Below are 25,764 nucleotides of genomic sequence, written 5' to 3' on the forward strand. Positions count from 1 at the left end.
AATATAAATATGGGTGAGTCATACCCTATCATACCAAAAGGCAGCAGTAATCTAATCATCTGCCATCTTACAAAAGTCTTTTAGAGTTTCCCAGAATAACTCTGGGGATCTCGGTCTTCTCATTTGGTTATTCTGCCCTATTAGAATTCAAACAGCCTAGAGATGAACTTTCCCTCAGGTCCATAATTATAGCTGTTTGCCACAGAAATCAAGCTGACAAGTACCTCCTTCATGAAGTTGGGAGGTAGAAGAACACAATTAGGCTGTATCTACATGAGCAAATTCTTTCAGAAAACCCTGCCCTTTTTCAAAAGGACATGTGGAGTGTCCACACACAAAATGCGCTCTTTCAAAAGTAAATCAAAAGAATGTGGCTCTTCTTCCAGAAGTCCTTTTCCGCTCCCAGATCACGAAGAATATTTCTTTTGAAATATTCTTAAAAAAAAGTGTGTATAGATGCTGCAGGGGCACTTTTTTCAAAAGAGCAATCCTCATGGTGTCATATTTTTCAATCTCAGGTCCCTTCTTTAGAAAGAGTGGGGGCGGTGCGTATGTTCTGTATTGAAAGAGCAGATTGATTGAATTTTTTGATCTGCTTTTTTGTGTGTAGATGTGCTCTTTTGAAAGAAGTTTTTTGGAATGAGATCTTCCAGAAGAACTTCTTTCAAAGGATCACTGTAGTATAGATGTAGCCTTAAAGTCTTTGATCCTTGATCTTGCACAATAGCTCATTTGCAGTTAATGAACAGGAGTTAACATTTTCTTGTCAGAGACCATCATTTGCATTAAACAAGGCCTCTTTCTTGTTTGATTCATTCCTTAATTACAGATATATACCGTGCAAATGATTGCTGTTACATTTATAACATGAGATAAAGTTGAGTGAGAACAAAATATGCAGCACGCTATAAAACACAAAATACATTCTTAAAAACTTGACATCTAATATTTATTCTGATAACACTAACACAGGTAAGAAAGATTAGTTTCCAGCTCTGGATTTATAAGTGCAGCGTAGGGCTTTGGCGTGAGCTAGTACCTGGCCTGCCAGCATCACAAAGTTATTGTAACTTAACTCTTTGTATTTACTTAACACAAGCTTCCAGCTCAGCATTTCTTCTCAAGAATTTCTGCTAAGTTTGGATTTCCTTAGAATGCAGGATCCAGGACATGTTCCTTCCTGGAGCCCTTGCTACTCTGTGTTAGGCTACGTAGTTATATCACAGACAATTTGCTGAATGATAGCATTGTACTTCATTTTGTTCTTGGAGGCTGCTTCACTGCCTTGGGTGTGGTTCGGAGAATCTGAGTTCAGACAACGGACCCAGGATGTAGAGTAACAGTGTGTCAGAACTTGCTCATAATTTACTGTCATGTATGTATGGAGAAATCATAATTACTATTGCTTTTCTGAATGGTATGCCAAAAGTACTCAGTGTAGCTGGAGAATGCAGACTGGCTTATATTTGTCATTATCTCCACAACCCTTCGGAAGTTCCTATTGCCAAAGTTGTAGGTTGGTGGAAACACTGACCTCACAGAATTCCTCTGGCTTTGACTCGCCTCACCCATTTCCCTTTCAAACTCCTCTCAGACAGGCAGGGCAGTACCATGCTCAGCCATACAGCTCAGAAGAATTATTCTGCAGGAAAAATCCATGAAGCTTACCCTTGACTTGTGATGTCCTGTGTTCAGGAGATGGGCTTCATGCTGTTCCCTGAGAACTTTGGGTTTCTGCTGCCCTTCACTCGCCATTACTCTGTGCTCTAGGTTGATAACAACATTCATGGGCAACACACCAAATCTACCAATCTACCTTACAGCAGATGGTGAGGATCAATTTGCTGCTATTTGGAATGTGAACCATTCACTATGTGCAGCTGGTTAAAATATTTTGCCTGCCCTTCCTGACTATCAATACGTTTGGCATCTGTAGCTCCTTTGCACCCCAGTTAGCCCCTTTTTTAAAAAGTCTTAGTGGGCAGAGTCTTCACTTCTCAGGACCAACAGTGATGGGCAAATAGATAGTTGCCCAGGGGCCCCATGATTCAAAAGGGCATGGGGCTCCTGGCCCGGCCCACTGGTGCTTCCTTCTGCCCAAGACCCCGCTCCTTCTGAGACCATGGAAGCTCCTTTCCCCCGACCTTGCCCAGGGGCCTGGCAAGTTTCTCGTGCCCCCCCTGCTTCCCTCTCCATCACTTATCCTCTTACTATAGATGTAAGTGCTCAATTTAATGGCTCAACATTTTTAAAAATGTAACCATTAAAAAGAACATAGCATTATGCATTGATTTAATAATTACTGTAGCAATAAATTACCCGACTATTATACATTTGGCTTCTATGCCATTCAATTATATTTATTGACACTGTTCCTCAGAAGGGTGGGGGAGGGAAGAAAGAAAAAGACAAAAAAAAAAAAGAAAAAGAAAAATGTCTTTCTCTTTTCTTTCTGTTTTCCTTAGGTTTCTTGCTTTAGTCTCAGGTTTGTTTCTTTTCCTCCTTGATTTCTTTTATTTATTCATTTGCTAGACTAGTACTGACAATGTAATTTCGGGTTTTCAGAAATCATTGCTGGCAGTGTCTCCTGCTCTGGACTTCTGTTTTATTTTTTTTGAAATTATTAAATAACTACACTGCTCTCTCCTATGTTATTGGAGTAGTGCATAAACCAAAGTTACCATCAACTACTGACAGAAAAAAATGTTTTCCTTTTGGTCCCATATCATTGCTGAAGGTTGATCCAGTACAACTAAGCCGGCATGAAGATTTATGGTGATGGTAGTCATTTTCTACTAGTGTGGGCCAGTAGCTTATTAGTTCTAAATTCCAACACCAGAAGAAACCATTCAATCATTTAGTCTAACCTCCTCCATAACACAGACAATAAAACTTCCAAAAATAATTCCTGGAGTATATCTTTAAGAATAATATCAAATATGGATTTAATGATTGCCAGTGGTGGAGTTTGCACCATGGCTCTTGATAAATTGTTTCAATGGTTAATTACTCTCAATTCTTAAAATCTTATACTTCATTTCCTGTATGTACTGGTCTAGTTTCAGCTTCCAGCCATTAGATCATATTATACATTTTTTCTGGTAGTCTGAAGAGCCCATTATTTAATATGTATTCGCTCTGAAGGCACTTGCTAACTGTAATCACGTCACCCTTCTGCTGTTATTTTCATTAAGCTGATTGAGCTCCTTGAGTCTTTCACTGTAAGAAAGGTTTTTTAATTCTTTAATCATTCTTACGGCTCTTCTCTAAATTCTCCGATTTATCAAAGACTTCCTTCTGGAACTGAAGGAACCAGAAGTGGGCACAGTAACTTCACCAATGTCAAATACAGATTCAAACTAATATCTCTACTCTTACTCTAGTTTTCCCTTCTTGTGTATTTCAGGATTGCTCTAGCCTTTTTTGGCCATAGCATCCCACTGGAAACACATGTGCGGTTGCTTATCCACCACGACTTCCAGAATATTATCTGGGTCACTGCTGCTAAGGATAGAGTCCCACATATTTTAAATATGATGAGAACGTATTTACTCCTAGGTTTATTCATGTACACGTACATTGCTGTCTTGTGCCCTGTTTACCAAACAAACCAAAACACTCTGTAGAGTGACCTGTGCTCTTCATCATTTACTAGCCCTTCCACCCCATTTTTGTGTTAAATGCAAGCTTTATCTGTGATGATTTTGTTTTCTTCCATGGCACTGATAAAACATTAAATAGCGTGAGGGTAAAAACTGATCCCTCCGTGGTGCTCTTGGAAACACACCTTTTTGATGAATCCCCATTTACAATTACATTTTGAGACCTTGCACCTTGAATCCAGGTTTTAACCCATTTAACCTGTTCCATGTTCATTCTAATTCTTTTTTTCAAACAAAACTTGGTAGGGAAGTCTAAGTATATTACATTGACTCTATTACTTCTGACAGCCAAAGTTGTAATCTCAATATAGCCTGATAAGATTTATTTTCTGTAAAACCATGTTGATTGGTAATAATTACATTGCTCTCCTTTAATTCTTTCTAATAGAATCTCATATCAGATATTTCACTATCTTTCTGCAGGGGGTCAATGCCAGGCTGACAGAAGTAGCATTAGGAGAGCCAGCCCATATACCCCTTCTAAATATTGGCACAATATTAATTTTGTTTGTCTTCCGACATTTGCATGGGATTCCATGACTATGCCAGTGAAATAAACAATTTCTTCCCTACACTTTACTTGGTGTGGAACAGTTCTGCACTACCCCATTACAGAAGATACATGGCAAAGACATAATTTAGTCCTTTGGGGGTGTCCCAAAAAGCAAACCAACAGTAAGGAATATCCTGAAAATGTTTATTGCATTTGAGGACAGTGAAGTCCTCTTTGCTTACTTCACTGTAGTACTAATGCTGTTATCTACATTGCCAGTTAATGACCTGCCTAAAGGCACACTAGATGGACCTTTCGACTGGGTTGCACTCTCTTTCATTCATGACTTCTTCAAAGCAAGCTGATGCTGACAGAATTCCTTGGGATTTTATTTTTCTCCCATGGTTTCACTTGGGACCATTGTGTTTTCTGAGGGTTATATACAGCCAGTAGCAGCGCCACTTTCTAATATACTATTTAGATTTTGTAAGTAAAAGACAGACTGTTGTTCCACACCTGGATGGAGAAGGGCATGTTCAGATTCTAGAATCATTCCTTCTCTCAACAAAAAAGGTGTTTCCCTTAATTTTGTATCTGTTCTACACATAGAATGCTACCCCTATGTACCTAATGTTACAGCTGATTGTAGTTTTCCTTTTGTAGTAGATATTTGGTACACATTCACAGCTCTGTAGAGCTGTAGCAAGCTTGCCTACTTTTTTTTTTCAAATGAATTGAGCCCTCAACTGGTATATTTTAATTGCTACAATTTGAATAATTAATTCTAAGTTTGGAAAATGAGTTAAACATAGTATGTGATTAACCACTTTTAATGAAGTCATTACCTGATTAAATAACAGGTCATGTTCCTGGCTGATTATATTCAAATGCTAATCAATTTCATTTAAATTGTTAATTTTTTTCTGAATTTACTATTTTGTTAAAAATTCTGCACTTAGTATTATGAAAACTATAACATTGTGTTGCTGGTAATTGTTTATACTTGTGTGTTACACATGCCTGGAGCAGAAACTTACTCTCAGTGGTGATAGGAAAAAAATCTTGCTCTGAACAAACTGCAGATGGATTTGACTTAAAAACTTTGCTTTGATTCAAAGATGTAACCATGAAAATTGTAATTTGGAAAAAAACATAAAAGAGCTTTAAAATGGGAAAGTTGTTCTCATTAAAAACATTTTGGTTTTGTATCAGTCCTTACAACCTGCATAAATATGTGATTCAATGTATGACAAAGACCCAAAATATGGGACATAAAAATAATTATTCATTCAGGAAAGAAAGTGTAGAAGGATTCTTTCCTTAAAGTTAAAATGCCATAATGACAGTGTCATCCCTTCTTGTTTATTCTTTATCTCTTATTCAAGGAATTTTCAGCAATTTAAAGTAATGGAATTGAGACTCCAGAGCTATGTAGAATTAAAATGAATCACAACTGTCAAAATGAAAAAAATTAGTGGAGGTACATTTTATATTATCAATTATTATTATTCATTTGTGTTACAATAACTCCAGCAAAGATCAGTTTGCTGTGGTGCCTAGCTCTGTACCACTAGTGGAAAGAGAGTCTGTGACTCACAGAACTTACATTCTAAGTAGACAAGACAGAATAAGGCTGGGTGGGACATTATCCCTATTTTACAGGGGCCTGAGACCAAAAGAGATTAAATGCCTTAACCTACAACTACAGGGTAAGTAAAACTATTACTCTTACAACTGACTGAAATCTGGCCTTCTTCTTCTCCTATTCAGCTTAATGGTTGCCATTCCTGTTTTCTTCTTCTTGATTTGGATGTCTCACTGTTTGACTTTCTCGTCAAATGCTACTGCTACCTACACCCTTATGATGATTAATTTGACTTGGCTGCCTCTCATTTTCTCTCCTTCATTATCTGTGACAATCTCCTGTTCTTCAGTGACTACCACTAACTGGCTTGGCTTCAACAAGCTACTGTTCCTTCACTGGAGAGCAAAAACTGTGATGGAGAGCTCAATCATCATCATCTCATGACATATGTTCTTTTCAAACATCCTCAGAGAGCCAGCTGGTATCACAGTACTGACACCCCTCTTTGTTTCTATTTACTGAGTTGCATCTGGGCAGAGCTAAAATTCATTACTTTCTCAGTGTCACTTTTTTCTTATAAAATAATAGCTGTATCTAGAAAAATGGAGGGAAGGTGTCCTGGGAAATCACAAATTAGAGGGAAGGTGGTTGGTAACAAAACACCCACATTTCTCATATGAGAAAATAATGTGAAAGCCCTTGGGGCTTTTTTATTCATATCACCTTTGATATTATAGTGATTAATATGATTGTACGGACTTTGGATGTATACACAGTTATATAAATTCAATACTGCTCATTCTCCTTATTACTCTGGTTCTTTCATTAATTCCTTGCAGGATGTTCAATCTATCAGTCTCTGCTGGATCTGCCCAGCTACCAGACAACAAAGCTGCTATCAATAAATGCTTGAAGAGAACCAGATGCTATAATCTACAGCAGAGTATAATGACACCAACTACCTCATGTGTATCTCGTTAATTGTTATTAGATATATGTATCCCGTGCTAGTTTCATCTTCCTGAGGTTTGCTTAAGCAGTTCTTGTTCATTTTAAGCAATTTGAAATGAGTAGAAAAACACTATGGCTACATCTACACATGCCCCTTCCTTTCAGAAGGGGCATCTAAATGAAGTGGGTTGAAAATGCTAATTAGGTTGTGATATGAATATTTAGTGCCTCATTTGCATAATGATGGCCACCTGGAGTGTCAAAAGTGCCCATTTTGAATTGCAAACTAGGCATGTAGATGGAGGTTCCTTCAAAAGGAAACCCCAATTTTGAAAGCACCCTTCTTCCCAAGTCTTCATAGTTGCAGCATTAATCTTGGTAATATTCAGGGGGACAAAAAAGAGCTGCCATGTCACAATATCTCCAGAGAGGAATGAGCTCTCCACTGCAACACACTGGCTTTGTCATGGACCATTAATCAGCCTTGGTGGGAATCATATCTTTCAGTGCCAACTGTTAACTTCCCTACAACTACCTCAATGTCAGCAATGAAAGTAACAGAACATAAATCATGGTAAATGGAGATGATGGTGGGGAAGAGATTTATACTAGACCTGGAAGAAGTTGTCAGGTGTACTGACCATACCATAAGAAAGGTATTTGCTGGAAGAAGATGAGACAACATCTATGTGGCCCTATACTGAATCTATATATTGTTCAGAGGTGCCTGGAGTAAAACTAGTTTGATCACTTCCCATCTCCTTCAGAAAAAAAAAGTCAGGTTGACTGGAAGTGGAGGGGCAGGAGCTTTCAGATGGAGCTTGCAGGCATTATTGATCTAGTGCAATTTCTTACATTGAAATTGTAAAGAAAAAAAGAAAAAAGAGTTAAGGATCTGAGCCCACTTGGGGCAATGGAAAAGCCTGCATTTGACTTCAGTGGGATTTGATCATGCCCTTTGGAAATATGCCCCCCAAAATCTATTTTGAACTTGTACAATCTTCTGTTCAGATTTACTTGAGTTTTGGGACAAACATTTTAGTCTGCTCCCGTTGCATCAGAACCAGTTTGTCCCTCCTGTTAAGGTTCTACCAATATCATGATTTATATTTCAGCCCATTCTTTCATAAGCCTGATATATAAGTTTCAACAATAACTGAAAATATGTGATATATGAAATGCAAATTAAATAGGAACCTCTATCGTATTGTGGAAGCATTAATGTGTCCCAGTAAAGTCAAGAGTAATAAGACAGATAATATGATCCTTAATGTTTTTAATAAAAAGATAAATTCATTAAAAATTGATCAACAACTACCCTTTACCTGTATCTCATAGCAACATGGGCATCAGCTATTTGACCCTTTTCTTTACTGAAATGCAATTCTATTAGGTTGAGTCTACACTAGAGATGCCCCTTATTTACATCTGGTTTTTGGGAATAAGGGGCTTTCAAAATCAGGGGTCTGTTTTGAAAGGCCCCCTGGTTACACGGGTGGCTGAGTTTCGCCAGCCGTTTCGAAGCGCACGTGGCTGCCATTATGCTAATGAGGCACTGCATATTCATACCAGCACCTCATTAGCAATCCCAAAGTGCCGCATTACCATAGCCCCTTTGAAAAGAGAGGCTAGTGTGGCCACAGCCATGGTGTTTGATGTACCTTGCTACCACTTTATATTTTACTGACAAATCTTTAATCATAGAAGATTAGGGCTGGAATAATCCAACTCCCTGTTCAAAGCAGGATTAGCCCTGACTTCAGATGCTTTCAGTATCCATGTCATCAAGATCTTGTCCACCTACTACCAAGCATTCCAGAGCAGTCAGAACTGCTTAAAAGAACACCAGATTCTATCCCTCTTACTGAGGCAGAGCAGATAGTAATAATTTTCAAGAAATCCCATAGGTAAAAGGGACTGATTTCTCAATAAGATATTACTTGGTGAGTAGATGCAGCAGAATCTAGCCCTGAATTAGTGCTCTGTCTGGGAGGATGAAATTTTAAGGAAGAAATCACAACTAATCAGACAGCCTTTTCCAAAGTTTGTCATTCCTAGAAATACAACTTTTCTGGGTGACAAAGGTATTAGTGAATAACTGGTCTCATACAGAGAACTCATATGTTAAAATGCTGATACATAACCTTTGGCCTAATGACGTCTCAAATTTAACCCTCTCAGATATGGATCTATTTTATTTTTAAAGCGAGTATTTGAATATTCGGCTATTTCTCCAAATTTATCACTTGGTAGCTTGGCATCATGTGACACCACTACAGCTTAGTAGCTGTTAGAGTCGCACCCCTGTTGTTGTATAAATGAGCTAATCACTCCCATGTGGAGCAAAAGCAGTTGATGAATTGCATGCAAGGCTAATTTATGCAAAGACAGTAAAGGATGGATGAGCAGTTTAGACTAGTGTGTAAACCATTAATCCCGGAGAAATGGACAAAATATTTGCTGCCTGAATCTCATCCTAAATATGTTTAAATGTGAAATCAAATAAATAACATATTCCAGCTTTCTGAAGGAAGGCTTTCCAGGCAGTGTATCTGATTTAGCTGCAGCAATGTGCAGAGATGGGGAAAATGATTTACTGATGACAGGATAGTTTCAAATTTGTATCAGAGCTGAATGTGTGTGTGTGTTTTGGTTTTGCTTTTTTTTTTTAATTTAACAGAGGAGAGCTGAAAAGTGAGAGAAACGGTATGTTTTTATCTCCTCTGTCCCCCACCCCTCCTCATTCATCTTTGAATTTTTCTTTTAATGGCATTGCAGAAAATCCATCTTTTATACTGCTTTGCTATTACAGGTTGAACCTCCCTAGTCTGGCATGCTATCATCTGGCAACATCTGCTGTCCAGCGTGATTTTTGTTAGTTGGATGGCTACTTATCTTGGATGTGGCCAAGTTTCCCGTGGTCCCATAAAGTTTGTTTATAGCCACCATTCCTGGCTTTCAGTGTTCTGGGCTGTTATTTAGCTGTAATTTACACCTAAATGTCTTCTACCCGCCCAGTAAGTGGTGGAAGTGTTGGTAATGCTGCTAGACAACACTGACCTGCTGTAATCTGGCAAATTCTGTCCCTTGGCACTGGTCAGGTACTGAGGGTGCTGGACTGGAGAGTTTCAATATGTATTTGCAATCTTTGATGACACTCATTTTTAATATAGAATTTCATCTTGTTGAGTTTTTAAAATGTATAGTGCCATATCTTGTTTGTTGGACCCCAAAGCTTCTGTGGGACACAGATCTATATTGAACAGAAGCGCAGCTTAATTCTGCTCCAAATAATGTAAATTAGGTGCTGTCCTCACATGCCTGGAAATTTTGTGTACCAGGTGTGGTCTTGTGGCTAAACCCTAAGTTGCTGGAGGTTCACTTTGTAGCCTTCATCAAGTCACTTAGCCTGAATTTTTCAGATGTCCCATATTTCTTTCTTATAAGGAAGAAAATAAGACATATTAGATTTTTTAGTCAAGCACAAAAACATTACAGGGCTCAACACAGGAGTTATTAGCAACCTAGGTGATCTGATGGGCCTTGAGATCTAGTGATTTCCTGACTGACAAGGATGATGTGGTTTTACTATTTGCAGAGTATACTGAGAACCACAGGTGGAAAGTGAAATAGAAATGCAATCTTGCCTTCTCAGCCAGTCCAAATTGGTATTGATTTGATTAGTCCATACACAATTTTTAACTCAGGCACTGTGGTATTAGTTTCAGATAGATATTGCTAGAGCATCTTTATGTTGAATAGAATAGACCCATAGATATAGTTAGGTAGTTAATGGAGGTACTTCAGCCTTATATGGATGTAACTGAAAGAAAAATATGTGTTTTTATTTGTAATAAGTGAGCCACAGGAATAATTTATAGCAAATCATTTAATTTGCTCATCTGTTCTGTTAAATATTTGTCCATGAATGGCAAGAGGTCCTGTGGCACCTTATAGACTAACAAATTCTTTGGAGCATAAACTTTCGCGGGCAATGACCGACTTCTTCACATGCATCTGCCACAGGACTTCTTGTTGTTTTTGTGGCACCAGACTCACATGGCTGCCCCTCTGATACTTGTCCATGAATGGATGTTTATTTTCTCCAATGTATTCCTTATTCACTATATCACAGAAAAATTGTTGCTCTGAAGATTCTTAGCCATTGGTTGCACATATTTATTATTTGGCTGTGGGGTGTTTGTATACAATATAAATGTCATAAATAATATTTCTTGTTTCTTGGTCCTATCTCCTAGAATTGGATTTTCAGTGGGAAGTTTGAATTTAAAATTTGCTTTTTACCAGTATTCTTAAATACTACTTTACTGAACAAAAGCACATACTGTACAACTTCTGTGTTATTAATTATTGTATTGTATCCTTTCATATTCCTTTCCTTTCTAAAATCAATACTCTCAGTTTTTTTACATGTGCTTTTCTATACTTTAATCATCTTCATTGTTCTTTTCCAAACCTCCTCAAATTCTGCAATATCTTTTTAAGACGAAGTGACCAGATTGCACACTGCATTCCAGATGAGGCCAATGCATTCATTTATATTATTGCATTATAATGTATTCCTTGTTTTTCTCTAGTTCATACCTCATGTATCCTAACATTGTGTTAGCTATTTACATTGTAGTGGCATGCTGAACTGAGATCTGCACAGTGACAGTTAGTTGACTTTCCTATCTGGGTATAATTATTTTCAAACAGTAATGTACACAGGTAGTTCAATCATCCCAGGGTGTCTCCCATTCACCTAACTCGAGTAGGTCCCTCAGAACCCTTTTTGCTCTTGAATAACCTATGAGGATCCTTAGTTATGTGGTACGCAATGTAGGTACATATTACACACAAAAATACATGCAAAGTCAAGCCCTCAAAATCTAGCAGATGCTGGATTTAAGGATGCTAATGCAATTTCTGCCAGTTACCCACAAGCTTGATGCTGTCACTTTCCTAGTCCTGTCTCTTCCTCACTCTTGGCTTCTCATCCTATTCCCCTTACTTCCCCTTCTCCATTCTTCAGTTGTCTCATTCTGGTTCCAGTCTCTTTGCTAAGCAACTCCTACATTCAGCCCTACGGAATCCCTATCTTAGGCTATGTCTAGACTACAGAGAACTGTTGGCAAAAGATATGCAAATTGTGAAAGGCATTTGCATATCTCCTACCGAGAGTTCTGTCGGGAAAAGCTTTCTTCAACATTTGGTCCATCCACCCAGAGCCAAATGTCAGGAATCCCCCGCTGCTGATACATCCCTTCTTCCTCATGGAGCGAGGAGGACAGGGATGTCAGCAGAATGCTCCTGATGTGGCAGACTTCTCCAAGAGCCCTCCAGGCTCCTGACAGAAACCTGAAGTTTAGACGTAGCCTTCATCTTCTTGTCATTACTTACCAGTCCTAGTCTCGTTGCCCACACAGTGTGACAGAATCACAGGTCTGGAAGGGACCTCAAGAGGTCATCTAGTCCAGCCCCTTGCTTCAAGTAGGATCAACCCCCACTAAGTCATCCCAGCCAGGACCTTGTCAAGCTGGGACTTAAAAACCTCGACAGATGGAGACTCCAGCACCTCTCTAGGCAATGCATTCCAATGCTTCACCACCCTCCTGGTGAAATAGTTTTTCCTAATATCTAACCCTACACCTCTCCCTCTTTAACTTCAGACCATTGCTCCTTGTTCTGCTGTCTGACACCACTGAAAACAGTTTCTCATGCTCCTCTTTAGAGCTCCCCTTCAGGAAGTTGAGGGGCTGCTATTAAATCACCCCTAAGTCTTCTCTTCTGTAAACTAAACAAGCCCAAATCCCTCAGCATCTCCTCATAGGTCTTGTGCTCCAGCCCCTTAATCATTTTTGTTGCCCTTCACTGAACCTGCTCCAGCAAATCCACATCCTTTTTTATATTGGGGGGCCCAAAACTGGACACAATATTCAAGATGTGGCCTCACCAGTGCCGAACAGAGGGGAATAACTACTTCTCTAGATCTGCTCGAAATGCTCCTCCTAAAGCGCCCTAGTATGCCGTTAGCCTTCTCGGCTACAAGGGCACACTGTTTACTCACTTCCAGCCTTTCATCCACCATAACCCCTAGGTCGTTTTCTGCTGCTGAGCCAGTCGGTTCCCAGCCTATAACAATGCTTGGGCTTCTTCTGCCCCAAGTGCAGGACTCTACACTTCTTGTTGAACCACATCAGATTTCTTTTGGCCCAGTCCTCCAATTTATCCAGGTCACTCTGGATTGTCTCTCTACCCTCCAACATATCTACCTCTCCCCCTAGTTTTGTGTCTCAGGTCTGCCCTAATGGATCCTCATCCAATCAGTCTCTCCCAGGTCCCAGCTGGACCTCCAGTTATAATACCTCACCCAGTCATATTCCACATCCTCACTGACTCCCATTTCCTGTATCCCTCCTCAGCTCCTCATCCAATTTTAGTCTCCATCACACAGCTCCTTATCTGTCTCTTTGCTCAGCCATTCCCATTTCTACCTCACATCACAGCAGCTCATCATATCTCCTATACCAGTCTCCCAAGCCACATCTACACAGCAATCCCCTTCCAGAAGGGGAATGCAAATGAGTATGATTAAAATGCAAATGAGGCATGGATTTACATATCCCATGCCTCATTTGCATAACCTTGCATGATCGTGCTTCTGGAAGAGGCTTTTCCAGAAGCAAAAACAGCCTTGTAAACAAGGTTCCTTTGGAAACAAAAAAACAAAAAACAAGTTTTTCAAAAGAATCCTTTCTATGTGACAGACCTGTTCTCTCCTATAGATGCACCTAACCCCGGGAAAATTCTCCCTGGAAACCACAGATTGTACCACAGTAATACTAATCCTGGAACTTTACTTTGCAACAAACCCCGGCGCCAACTTTGTCTACATATTTATTTTGGAGATACCATCACTGGATCTAACACACATTAATTACAAGATTGGGGCTCACTCTCCTGTACCTCCACCAATGTTATACATGCCATCACGTGCCAGCAATGCCCCACTGCTATGTAGATCGGACAAACTGGAAAAATAGTCCTCCAAAGAATGAATGGGCACAGAGCAGACATTAGGAATCTGAATGCACATAAACCGGTCAGTGAGCACTTCAATGGAGTGGGCCATTCTGTTAAAGACCTGAGCTGCGTCTACACGTGCACGCTACTTCGAAGTAGCGGCAGTAACTTCGAAATAGCGCCCGTCACGTCTACACGTGTTGGGCGCTATTTCGAAGTTGAAATCGACGTTAGGCGGCGAGACGTCGAAGTCGCTAACCCCATGAGGGGATGGGAATAGCGCCCTACTTCGACGTTCAACATCGAAGTAGGGACGTGTAGACGATCCGCGTCCCGCAACATCGAAATAGCGGGGTCCTCCATGGTGGCCATCAGCTGGGGGGTTGAGAGATACTCTCTCTCCAGCCCTTGCGGGGCTGTGTGGTCACCGTGGGCAGCAGCCCTTAGCCCAGGGCTTCTGGCTGCTGCTGCTGCAGCTGGGGGTCCGTGCTGCATATACAGGGTCTGCAACTAGTTGTTGGCTCTGTGTATCTTGCACTGTTTAATGAAAGTGTGTCTGGGAGGGGCCCTTTAAGGGAGCGACTTGCTGTTGAGTCCGCCCCGTGACCCTGTCTGCAGCTGTGCCTGGCTCCCTTATTTTGATGTGTGCTACTTTGGCGTGTAGACGTTCCCTCGCTGTGCCTATTTCGATGTTGGGCTGAGCAACGTCGAAGTTGAACATCGACGTTGCCAGCCCTGGAGGACGTGTAGACGTTATTCATCGAAATAGCCTATTTCGATGTCGCAACATCGAAATAAGCTATTTCGAAGTTGGGTGCACGTGTAGACGTAGCCCTGAAGATATACATCCTACAAAGCGACCTTAACAGCAGATTAAAGGGAGACATGTGAGCTAGAGTTCATGCTTGAACTCAATACATTAAATTGTGTCCTTAACAGAGATAGCAATTACCTCACACATTACAAAGACAGTTTCCCTACCTTAAACATTCATAACGATGTCAAGCAGGACATGCAGTATTTCACACGCATCATTCCCCCTTCAGTTCTATGTATCTGATTTGTCAGTTTTTATTTCAAATTTTTTTAATCTGTCAGTGCTGTACTGGAAATGTTATATCTCCAGATCTGAGGAAGTGGGTCTGCCCCATGAAAGCTCATCACTTAAAACATTATTTTGCTAGTTTTTAAAATATTACATGACTGCTCATTTGTTTTCTTAGAATACAGACAAACACAGTTATCTCTCTGTTACTTTGTAAACCTAGTTGATCTCTGTGAAGATAAATGGAGAGTACGGATAGGCACATTTCAGAGGCATCCAAATTCTGAATATTGTTCCACGTTCCTTTTGTCTGGAAAAATGTATGGAAGTGTCACATGAAAAAGATCTCTGTTCATCAGTATTTTCTAGTTTAATGTTTTGAAACTATTGAATCTGAAGTACTTCATGTTTTTTTCACTTGCTGTCTCAACACAGCCCAAGACATGAAGGCTGGGTCTACACGTGCCCCTTCCTTTCGAGAGGGGCATGTTAATGAGCAGGTTCGAAATATGCTAATGAGGTGCTGCAATGAATATGTAGCACCTCATTAGCATAACGGTGGCCGCGGCGATTTGAACGTGCGGCTTTCGAATTGCGTACCACCCGTGGACATGGGACCCTCTGAAAGAAACCACCCCCCAAGTTTTTGAAAGCCCTTCTTCCTATCTGGTGATCGGAAGAAAGGCTTTTGAAAACTGGGGGGGTCCTTTCGGAAGGTCCCATCTCCACAGGTGGCACGCGATTCAAAAAGCCGCACTTTCGAATTGCTGTGGCCGCCATTATGCTAATGAGGCGCTGCATATTCATTGCAGCGCCTCATTAGCGTATTTTGAACCTCCTCATTAACATGCCCCTTTCGAAAGGATGGGGCACACGTACACCCAGCCAAAGATGTGCACATATGGGTGTGTTTGTTTTCTTTTACTTTACCAAACTTTTGAATCTTGAATGAGAAATAAAGAGCCAGTTCAGTTCCATAGCACTTTTGAACCTGGATCTAGAAACATGCAGAGGCTGGAAAATTCTGTTCCCAAGGCCTTTGAAATCTGGTTTCATTCTGAATTGGAATTAAATGAAAAGATTTTGAAAATTCCACATTTTCATATTGAATTAACCAAAACATTTTATTTAAAAAAAACCTGCTAGAGGCCTTGTGGCCCTGCTACAAACTGCCCCATAAAAAGTCAGTGCACTTCAATAAACAATCCAAAATATTAAAAAATAATTCAAACAAAAATCATTTTGGAATTTAAAAAAAGAAATGTTTCACTCAGAAACTGGCAAAATTGGATCTCTCATGACTGGTGGATCTCCCGCCACCCCTTGCTTTTTCACGTCAATGAAATTTTGTAAAACCACTTTGACTTTGGAAGCATTTCACTTTCAGAGCCGCCTTCTCCAATGAAAAACAATTCTGTCTAATTTTTCCAGCCAGTTCTACTTGACATATTTCCCCACTCAGAAAAAAGAATTTATATTTGCTTTCAGCCTAATCACAGCAGATATTTACCAGAATAGTTTTTATGGTAGAAACAACCAGGAGAGCTGCATTTCATCGGAGGGGTCAGATAAAAGCAAACTGGGCCCCCAGATATGTCAAGATGAATCTCAGAGTTTCATCTAAAATCTTCACAGGAAGATAATACAGTTTTGGGCCAACTTACTCAGTGTTGTCTGCACATCAAATTGTTGCAGAACAGTGGCTTTTAACAATGAGGTGTTTCATGTTATTATGAGGTATGTGCACAGAGGTGCAATGCTTTTCCAGACAGATAGCTGTAGGTCATATAAACTTATCAAAAAAACATTTTTGTCACTATTAGACTACATTTCTGGGAGATAATTGTGAAAGATTTGAAAATGAAACCAAGATTTCACATTTTTTATTTCTAGTTGTTCTATACTTACTCAAACAAAAGCCACTGATACCACACTGTTCTGTCTATGCTAATATGAACAAGAATTATCATACTCATTTGCAGAGAACCAGTCACACAAAATGAGAATAATTTTTCCAATCAAAACAAAACAAAACAAAACAAAACAAAACCCCAAAACAAAACCTGTAGCAATATGTTGTGCTATGAATTCAGTCATTACCCTTTAGGAAACAGCTAAATATTTCACAGGAAATGAAGCAGAAGAACAACAGCTTAGCTCACTGTATTGCCTGTGGGATGCCCACATTTTTGCCATCAACTCTAAATAAAAACATAATGGCTGCATCTACACTGAAACGTGCTTTCAAAAGGATGTTTTTTGAAAATACACGTTGAAAGATGGCTTTTCAAAAAGGCAAATGGGGACCGAAGGTCCGACCAGCCGCTTCAAAAGGCCCCACTGCTCTTTTGAAAGAAAGTGTCCACATGTTCCAAGGTGCACTTTCAAAAGTACAGGGCCAGGAAATGCCTCAGGCCAGGTCACATGGCAGCCAAGTGCTTCCAGGGCTGTTGCTAGCCATCCCTTTAAAGGGCCCTCCCAGGAGCCTCAGCCTGCACACACTGAGGATTGGCTAGCTGTTCCCAGGCAGGCAGAGGGAGAGCGAGTGGAGGAGGCATCCCAGCCCAGCTCACGGACCCTGGGTCCCCACCCACACATTGAGGCAATGGCCAGTGTGCTGGCCTCAGTACTGGCCACGGTAGAGCAGGAGCTTTGGATGGCCATCCTCCAGGACCATGACAACCAAATGAGGGCAGCACTACCACTACAGAAAAGGGTGACCATAACCCTCTGGAAACTGGTCACCCCAAACAGTCACTGATCCATCAGCCACGAGTTTGGGGTGGGCAGGGCCACCGTCAGGGCAGTCCTGAATGAGGAAAGCCATGCCTGGGTCACACTCCCACCACAGGCAGGAGCTGGTAGTCAGGGACGAACAGTATCCCCTGTAATGAGCACCATCAGGAACCAGGGGGAGGTGGCCTCCGGCAAGTATGGGGAAGAGGATGGGGAAGGGCAGGCATGAAGAGGGCAAGGGGAGGCATGCCCCCTAGGGGACAGGGTGGTGGGAACAGGGACAGGTGGGCATGCTGATCTCCAATCCACACTCACGTGTGCATTCTGCCCTCACACCCTGCAGGTCATCCAGGCTATCAGGAAGGTCCTCCTGCAGCAGTTGATCCACGCTGGGGACCTTGGTGATGCCATCTGAGGGTTCAAGAAGTTGGGCTTCCCCAACTGCTTTGAGGTGGTGGATGGCACAGATATCACCATCTGGGACCTGGAGTACTATAGCAGGGCTTATGTGAATCATAAGGGCTACCACTCTGGGGTGCAGCAGACCAAGTGCAGCAGACCAAAGTCCAGTCCCAGGACATCTGTGTGGGCTGGGCTGGTTGTGCGCATAATGGCCGGGTGTTCCGGACCTTGTGGCTTGGCTGCCTGATGGCCGAGGGGACCTACATCCCCTGTCGGGAGCTCCCCGTTGGGGACACCACGATGCCTCCCTGCAGGCCTGGCTCATGAGGCCATACACGGGTCACACCCAGATGACATGGGATATTTTTAATGAGTGGCTCAACTGGGCCCAGAAGACAGTAGAGTGGGCATTCGACTGCCTGAAAGGGTGCTTCTGATGCCTCCTAACCAGGCTGGAGGTGGGCCTCCCCAGCATCCAGGCACTGGTTGGGGCATGTTGCACCTTGCATAACCTGGTGGAGGCTAAGCAAGAGCCATTTGTGCAGGGTTGGGCTGCCGAGGCAGGGTGTGGATCTGAGCAGCCACCCCTCCTTCCTGTGTTGCCAGGCCCAGTAGGACAGGATGCAGGTAAGGAAGGACCTTGATAAGGTCTTTGCCTGGGAGCTATGTTGAGCCCCCAAACATGTGTGCCTCCCCACCCCCATACACTCCCTCCACCCCACCCTCACACATACACAAGGAACACAGGGGTCAATGCAAATAAACCTTTTATTGAGCATGTTACAACAATCTGTGAAGCTTCATAACCTTAGAATCTGTTTACGGGGGGTTGGGGGAACTATTTACAGGGGAACCGAGGTTGTGCCAGCTGGGGTGGTGCAGGCCAGGGCAGGCAGACACCAATGCCCTAGGAAGCTTGGGGTTGGGTTGGGGGACCTTAACCTTCAAGGGTCAGGATCCCCATCACCCACCCTTACCCATCCTTCATGTGCATGGGCCTCATCGGGGCTGGACCAGGGCTGGGAGCACAGGGTGGTAGGAGCACAGCTGGACTGCAGCTTCTGCAGCCTCACTGGGGTCATTACGGGGGCGGGGGGAGCCTTCATATGGCTGGCCCTGGCCAGGAGCATGCAGGCCAGCTGGAGGATGCTGGCCGGGAGGAGGTGGGTTGGGATCAGGGCAGCAGGCTCTGGTTTACAGTGGGGGCCAGTGCGGGGGGCAAGGATGTTGGGGTGTGCAGAGTGGGAGGTTGGAGGGGGGATGGGTGATGGGGAGATGGGGGACAGAAGGTTGGGAGTGGCAGGGGTGGGTGCAGGAGTGGCTCATGGGGGTGGCGGGCAGGGCCATATCGCCTGTCATGGCCTGTATCAGGGCATCCAAGGTCCCAGGCCTGCCACTCCATTGCAAGCCACTCCTGCAGTATGCCTGTGAGATCCTGCTGGGGTGAGGTGCGGGCAGGGTCCCCTGCCTCTTCCTCTCCATGTTGGTGGCACTGGCAGATGGCCTGGCAGTGGCCCTGTGCGGTCCCTGGTCAGGGTCTGGGGTACTCCTCCTCGCCCTTAGTCATCTGGCTCTCTGGCCCATGGATGGGGTTCATCTGGCTGCCAGGTGCCAGAGCTGTGGAGACAGAAGAGGACAGAAGAATGGGCCATTAGTTCCGTGTGATGGCCTCTGTGTCCCCATCCCTCCCCTCCACTCCCCATCCCAGGAGCCCTGCAATGTCTATATCCCACTCCCCTCCAGTCCCTCCATGGCTGTGCAGCCTGTGGTACTATCTTAGCTGCATGGTGCTGAGTGCTACACACCAGTCCCCATGGCTCGTGGAGCGTGGCCATCTGGGGTTTGCACCTGGACCAGGGCCAGTGGCTGTGTGTGTGGGCTGCAGCCAACCCGGACAGGACTGAACACCCCTTCTCAGGAGCCCAGGGCAACCAGCATGCACGACACCTACCTGAGGGTCCCTTCGGGAACTCAGGTGAGGCGGGGTGGAGGGGGCATGGCTGGACAGCCTGAATGTGATGTCGATGATGAGGTCCCCCTTGCTCGATCCCCCATTATCACTGATGGGTCGAGTCTCTGGACCATTGGCAGGTGCCTGGTGCTGCCTGCTGGTCCAGGGAGGTTCTTGCCCTCCATCCCCATCTCCAGCTCACTCTTGGGCTCTGCGGTAACCAGGAATATGGCTGTGGGTCCATGCAACTTGGGCCTGAAGAGGCAGTGCAATTCTTTGTAGTAGGGGCAGCTGGTGTGTGCTGCTCCCAACGGTCTGGCTGTGTCCAGGGCCTAGCAGTAGCCCTGGCGGAGCTCCTAAACTTTGGACCTCACCTGGTCCAAGGTGCAGTTGGGGTGGCCCTGGCCAGTGAGGCCCTTGGACAACTGCTCAAATGCCATGGAGTTGTGGCGCTGAACCTCTGTTTGATGCAGGAGCTCCTCATCCTCCCATAAGGAGAGGAGGTCCCGGAGCTCTGCCTCCATCCAGGCAGAGGCATGATCCTTTGGGGCCCCTCTTGCCTCCTGGGAGGGCTCCCTATTCTCCTTGGGGGTCCCCGGGGTGGGTGGAGGTCTGGCTGGCTGGCCATGCGGCCAGGGAGCAGGGTGGGATGGCTGGGGCATCACAGCAGGCAGCAGGCTGGAGAGCAGTATGTGCTCCTTGCTGCCTGTATGCTCTCAGCTTCCTGCCTGGGTGTTTGTGGGAGCCTGAGTCTCTGAATGCAGGTGGACACAGGAGTCATAGAGCTCCACTTGTGCTGTGAGCATTGCTGCCACCCACCAGCTGATCGGCACCAGGGAGGACTCCATCTTTCAAAAGAGCCATCTGAGGAGCATCTACACTTGCTCTTTTTCAAAACAGTCTTTCAAAAGGGAGCGCTTTTCCCACCGTGAGAATGGAGGACTGACTTCAATGGAATGGCCCCATTCTTTTGAAGTTAATTTTGAAAGATCTCAGTTTGTGTGTAGACACTACATAGGGTTTTTGAAAGATGGGCTTCTTTCAACATTACTTTCGAATGTACTTGCTAGCGTGGACATGGCCAACGAATGCTGCTTACACTTTTGATTAGTTAGCCACTTCCCTGGGTAAAGTTTTAAATGTATTATACAATGTTTCAGAGGGAAATAGGGACCATAAGGTTGAAACGATGTCAGAATTGATTATATGAGTAATTTTTGTATCTCTGTTCCTATTTATAAACCAGCTTGGCTTAGACAGAAATGCAACAGAGATATAATCAAACATAACAATTGATGCCAAATTGGTGTTGTAATACAAAATTTTTCCAAGAAATTATATAAATATAGACCTATTACACAATTTAAAGTTTCAGTCAATGTATTTTTAGGGTCAAAGATTATAAATTCTCAACAATTATTCCTTACAATCTCTAGTTACTTATCATTTGCTTATAATATTGGTTTAGTGACTTACTATTAGGGCATTACTTTATTTTCTTACTCTTTGGAAAATTCACTATTTTTAGGATCACTCAATGCTCAAATCAGGCACCCAAAACATGCTGCTTTTCTACCTCCCTCAAGATACATTCAGTCCATGTGGTCTTCTAATGCAAATCAAAAGGAATATTTAGTCTAAAGGGAAAATGAAATCCCAGAAGATAAAGTAGAGATACATTCAAGTATAATTATATGATCTTAGAATCACAGAACACTAGAACTGGAAGAGACCTTGAGAGGTCATAGAGTCCAGTCTCCAGCCCTCTCAGCAGGACCAAGCACTGTCTAGACCACCCCCAATAGATATGTCTAACCTGCTCTTAAATATCTCCAGCAATGGAAATTCCATAACCTCCCTAGGCAATTTATTCCAGTGTTTAATCACTCTGATTGTTAGGAAGTTTTTCCTAATGTCAAACCTAAAACCTCCTTTGCTGAAGTTTAAGCCCATTGCTCTTTGTCCAAACCTCAAAGGCCAATGAGAACAATTTTTCTCTCTCCTTCTTTTAGGTACTTGAAAAATGCTGTCATGTTCCCTTTTAAGTCTTCTTTTTTCCTAAACTAAATAAGCCCAGTTCTTTCAGTCTTCCCTCATAGCTTATGTTCTGTAGACCTTTAATCTTTCTTGTTGCTCTTCTCTGGACCTTCCCCAATTTCGCCACATCTTTCATAAAATGTGGTGTGCAAAAGTGGACACAATACTCCAAATGAGGCCTAATGAGCCCTGAATAGAGCAGACAATGACTTCCTGTGTCTTGCTTTCAACGCTCCTGTTAATGCATCCCAGAATCAGGTTTGCTTTTTTTGCAACACCATCACACTGTTGACTCATATTTAGCTTGTGATCCACTATAACCCCACATCCCCTTCTGTAGTACTCCTTCCTAGACAGTTGCTTTTTATTCTGTATGTATGAAGCTGATTATTGCTTCCTAAGTGGAGTACTTTGCATCTCTCCTTATCAAACTTCATCCTGTTTACCTCATGCCATTTCTCCAGTTTGTCCAGATCATTTTGAATTCTAACCCTATCCTCCAAAGCAGTTGCAGTCCCTCCCAGCTTGGCATCATCTGAAAACTTAATATGTGTACTCTCTATGGCAATAACTAAATCATTGATGAAGATATTGAATAGAACCAGTCCCAAACAGACTCGTGTGGAACCCTACTTGTTATGCTCTTCCAGCATGACTACAAACCATTAATAACTACGCTCTGAGAATGGTTATCCAGCCGTTACGCACCTACCTTATAGTAGCCCCATCTAAGTTGCATTTCCCTAGTTAATTGATAAGAAGATCATGTGAAACCCTAGCAAATGCCTTTCTAAAGTCTAGGTATACCACATTCACCACTACTCCCTTATCCACAAGACTTTTTATTCGTTCAATTAAAGCTATTAGATTGGTCTGGCATGATTTGTTCTTCACAAATCCATGCTGGCTGTTACCTCTTACCTTATTTTCTTCCAGATATTTGCTGATGAATTTCTTAATTACTGAATTAAATGAAGTTAAACTGACCGTCTGTAGTTTCCTGGATTGTTCTGTTGAGACTTTGGAAAATCTTTGATAGCAGCAAAAGGGTGTAAAAGACTTATTGTGTATTCAGTGATAGCTTTAAGATGATATTAATATAAGAAAACAGAAGTATTTTTTTATCAGCTAGCTATCCAATAACTTTATTTACTTTTTAAGATAAATTTTCTTACAAATTGTATGCAGCACGTATTTACACCAGTAAGCTTACCGATCAATAGATTTTGATATTAAATTCCTTATAAACTCATTTTTGTTGGATTGTACATAGTGAAATATCTTGCAAACATGAAAGAGAACATCTGAGAAATTAAGGCTGTCAAGTGATTAAAAATTAACCGTGCTTAATGACACTATTAAATAAAATTGAAATTAATCATGCAGTTCATCACATTGCTAAGCAATAGTAGAATATCACAACTAAATATTTTGGATGTTTTCTACATTTTCTAATATATTGGTTTTAACTGTAACTGACTACAAAGTGCACACTTCTCACTTTATTGCAAACATTTATGTTGCAAAAAACCTAGTATTTTAATTCAGCTAATACAGGGAGTGTACTGAAATATTTTCATCATGAAAAATGAACTTAGAAATACAGATTTATGTTTAAAAACTTCATTAAAATAAAACATGAAACTTTAGAGTTTACAAGTCCACTTAGTCCTATTTCTTGTACAGCCAATCACTCAGACAGACAAGTTCATTTACACTATATTGCTGTCAAATTAGGCCCACTGGCAAAATGTTTACATAAGAGAGAAAATAATATAGAGGATGAGCATGACTTAAATAATGCATGTTCTGTGAAAGATGTCCCCAGAAGAACCTCCGTTAAGGTAGTTTTGGAACAAAACAGAATGAATACCACTCTAGTTATAACAAGGTGATGGTGGAAGGCCCAGATCTCATTGATGGGGGTGGGGGACAGCTCATATTTCTGGGGGGTGGGAGGGAAAGTGCTGAGGGGCCATTTGACATGGTCCCTTCATGGGGAATCAGCACCCCACAGCTCATGAGACTTCACCCCAGCGGCAGCAAGCCCTCATATATCTTAGCCGCTGGGGGAGACTTCCCCATGGTGACAACAAAAGCTTCAGTATCTTAGCTACTGTGGAGACTTCCCCATGGCATCAGCAAGCCCCCAAATAGGTTAGCTGCTGATGGGAGACTTCCCCATGGTGGCTGCATGCCCCTGAATATCTTTCCCACCCTTGGACGTCTAAACTCGTGCAATCTATGACATGGTGCTGCCTGGAAGCATAGTCAGAACCAAAAGGCAGGCGCATCCTTTTATTGGGTTGGGGGCTACCTACCCACATAATGTGGCAGATTGCAGGAAAGACCCAGACTGTGTGGCACCTGTGGGGGAAGGAAGGGGGTTCACATGCAAATGTAAACTGCTGAGAAGAAGTTTCTGGGCATCTTAGGCAAGCATGACCCCCAACGCAGCCTTGTTGCTACATAGTGTGGTGGGGCAGTGGCTGGCGCCAGGCAATGCAGAAAAAATAACAAGTGTAGAAACAGAGCCGCAAACTCCCTGCAGGGGCTATTTATAATGGGTAGATGTGCTCACAGTGCTAATAGAAAAGAAAGACAGACATTTCTCAGACATACAAACATGAGCCCAAAGCGAAAGGCTCACTGCTCCTGCTTTGAAATTCATGATCTGAGAGGCATTGGGGGTTAAATGCGGGACACCTCTGGAGGTTAATAAATTCCATTTTAAGATGTAGAACTTCACAACTAGCCTTTAATTGAAATTCTGAATTTCAGCTTGATGCTACACCCATCAGTAGTAGTAGCATCCTTCAGTCTACGTAGACTATGGAACGCGCCCTTCATAGTTCCTTTTGGCATCCTCATTTGCAGCGTTGTCTGTGACTATGAAGACCCACATGAGAGTGACAGTCCTTGCCACATCTGTTGCATGTGTAATGGGTGTCTGGCAGGTCCTTGCTGTGCTTTCTGTGGGCTCACTTCTCCTTTGCTAGCTGTCTGATCCTCAACTCACCCTTCTGAAGGCCCTTGTATAGTTCCTGCCTCCATCTGCTGCGATCGTCTGCCAGCTCCTCCCAGCTGTCTGGCTTGATGTCTTCTTCCCTGAGGTCTCTCTTGCCAACATCTTTGTAGTGCAGCTGGGAGTGTCCGGGGGGTCTTTTCCCAGAGGCTAGCTCGCCATACAGGATGTCTTTTGGGATCCTTCCATCATTCATCCTGTGGATGTGGCCAAGCCAGCGGAGCCGCCGCTGCCTGAGTAGGGTGTTCATAGCTGGGATTCCAGCTTGCTCAAGGACGGTAGTGTTGGACACTCTGTCCTTCCACGATATTCCAAGGATGCACCTGAGGCAGCGCAAGTGGAAGACATTCAGCCTCTTTTCCTGGCAGGCGTACAGGGTCCAAGTCTCGGTGCCGTAAAGGAGGGTGCTGAGGATGCAGGCTCTGTAGACTTGCATTTTGGTGTGAGTGTACAGCTTGTTATTCCACACTCTCTTGCTGAGTCTGGACAGAGTTGTGGCTGCTTTACCAATCCTCCTATTTAGCTCAGTCTCCAAGGACAGGGTGTCAGTGATGGTGGACCTGAGGTAAATGAACTCATGGATGACCTCTAACGTATAGTTGTGAATGCTGATTGGAGAATCAGCAACATCCTGAGCAAGTACATTTGTCTTCTTTAGGCTGATGGAGAGCCCAAAGTCCTTGCATGCTTTGGAGAACCGATCCAGCAGCTTCTGAAGCTGGTCTTCTGTGTGTGACACGACAGCAGCATCATCTGTGAACAGCATATCTCTAATGAGAACTTCCCTCACCTTAGATTTAGCTTTCAGCCTTGAAAGATTCAACAGTTTCCTGTCAGATCTTGTGTGCAAA

This window comes from Carettochelys insculpta, chromosome 4, assembly GCF_033958435.1.
Source record: "Carettochelys insculpta isolate YL-2023 chromosome 4, ASM3395843v1, whole genome shotgun sequence".
NCBI classification, from domain to species: domain Eukaryota; kingdom Metazoa; phylum Chordata; order Testudines; family Carettochelyidae; genus Carettochelys; species Carettochelys insculpta.